The 1936-nt window shown below is 34.5% G+C and overlaps 1 long non-coding RNA gene across 1 annotated transcript; it reads left to right on the top strand.

Moving 5' to 3' along the window:
* The first annotated feature begins 875 nt into the window (after positions 1–875).
* Positions 876–1538, top strand: LOC109580909 (uncharacterized). The gene is made up of 2 exons (XR_002184440.1): positions 876–1065; positions 1391–1538. It is a non-coding gene; the product is annotated as an uncharacterized LOC109580909 (long non-coding RNA).
* The last annotated feature ends 398 nt before the right edge of the window (positions 1539–1936 follow it).

Genomic DNA, 1936 nt, shown 5'->3' with positions numbered 1-1936 from the left:
CTTATGTGGTCAGCCCAGCATAAAATCTATGATCAAACTTACTATTGTCATCTTTTCTGGATCCAAGTCTATCCAGAGGTTACTGTGGCTTGATGGATGATCAGGAGAAATTTTTTGGGACAGAGAATCTGGACTAACAGCCTTCTTTTGATGCGAATAGAAAACGGGATCAATCACTAGTAGCTGCTGTTGTCTGCTTGTTGTTTGCGGATCCAGGTAAGGTACCAATAATATCATCACAAAAAGCAGGAGGAAAATAGTGAAAAGGATACATCTTCTACTGAAGCGTAAGCATAATAGTAGCTTTGGCATGAACCAGCAAAAGGTCTTACAGCTGCGACACATACACATTGTATTTTTTTCTCCTCTAAGTTGTACTTTCTCTACTCAGTTCTGCATGTATGCTGGACTCTAGTTTCTCACTGATCCGGATAATTTATAAAGGGGGTGCGGCTAGATGTATACAATCATGGTGCAATGGTAGGTCTACAAGGGAATAATTCTGCAGTTGACATTCCTGGCTAGAAAGTAGTAGGAGATTATAGATATTAAGGTATTTAGTGAAGAACTTTTTATGCTATTCTGAAGTGATGTATAATATCTTTTTGATGAAAAATCCCAGTTTGTTAGGCTCCATGCATTCAAGTCCCTAATACTATACATAGAAAGTTTGAGTCAATTCTGAATACTTTTCAAGTTGTGCTGTTGTGGTCATTTTTTGAAAAATACCCTGTACAGGTTTTTTGCCTGATTTTTAAATTTGCAAAAAATCCAATTTGATCTGAATCCGTTTAAATTTTTACACAAGATATGAACATGTATGTACAGCAGAATTAATGTCAGTAACCAAGGAATCAAGGAGTAGCTAACCACTAATTATCCGTGTGTAATTGTTTGCATTTATTAGATATAATTTATAAATCAATTTTGACCTCTATGGTGGCCTAAAGTTTGTTGAAAAGTCTAGCTGGATCTGTTACCACTGGTCCTCATGATTTTGTGAACATAAAGGCATCCATTAAAGTCTCTCATCTACAGAGAATGGAATTATATTTGGAAATATTGGTAAGACAACCAATCACTCTGGGCCTATTTCTAATAATTGGTTTATTTAACTTTAGTGAACCATGTGACAGACTCATAGTATAAGTTTAACAATACATACTCCAGTAGAGACGTGAAGTTTTAGTTATATTAAGGTTGGTTTGGCTGCCAGCGTATTACTTAATTAAAACCCAATACATGTACTCGTACTGTATACAAGTGAAAACTACATTGTATGATCCCAGTATCATGAATTGCCACATCAACACAGTTGACACAGTGACTCACGGCCCTCTAAACAATAGGTGTAATTTAACTATTTTTAATACTTATCTTTCTCTTGTAGTGTATGATATAGTTGGATCTACTTCTGATCATAATTGTGTTATACTTAATGACATTCATATTAATAAAATGGATTACATACAACCGGCCAATTGCACTGATAACTCATTCATTGCTTTCAGTTATTCTGTTTTCATAATAAGATCTAATGTCAAAATTATTAATGTGATTGATGAGCAGCAGTATATTTTCATATGGAAAGTTTTTGTGTGTGCAAGTACATGTATGCCTTAATTCTCATTATTAATTAAAGGGGAATAGTTTAATTATATTTAAAATTAATGTTGTATTAAAGTTGAATCAAACTAAGCATTAATATTAATTTTTTAGTCCATTCACTGTAAAGCAGTGCAAGTGCACTCACAACATGTATACCCTAGTGTTTCTTTTCAGCAAAGATTGAGTGCACTATAAGTTTTTTTGAGCCTTGGAATCACTGTACTAACATACTTATCCATTACACTTGATTCGAGGCTACCCATGCCCTTATATGGTGTCCGATAGTGATGACTGAGACCAAGTAAGGGCGAGATACGATACTGCTTTC

The sequence above is a fragment of the Amphimedon queenslandica genome, unplaced genomic scaffold (genome assembly GCF_000090795.2).
Source record: "Amphimedon queenslandica unplaced genomic scaffold, v1.1 AMPQUscaffold_13472, whole genome shotgun sequence".
NCBI lineage: Eukaryota > Metazoa > Porifera > Demospongiae > Haplosclerida > Niphatidae > Amphimedon > Amphimedon queenslandica.
This window is presented reverse-complemented; position numbering and strand designations above follow the sequence as displayed.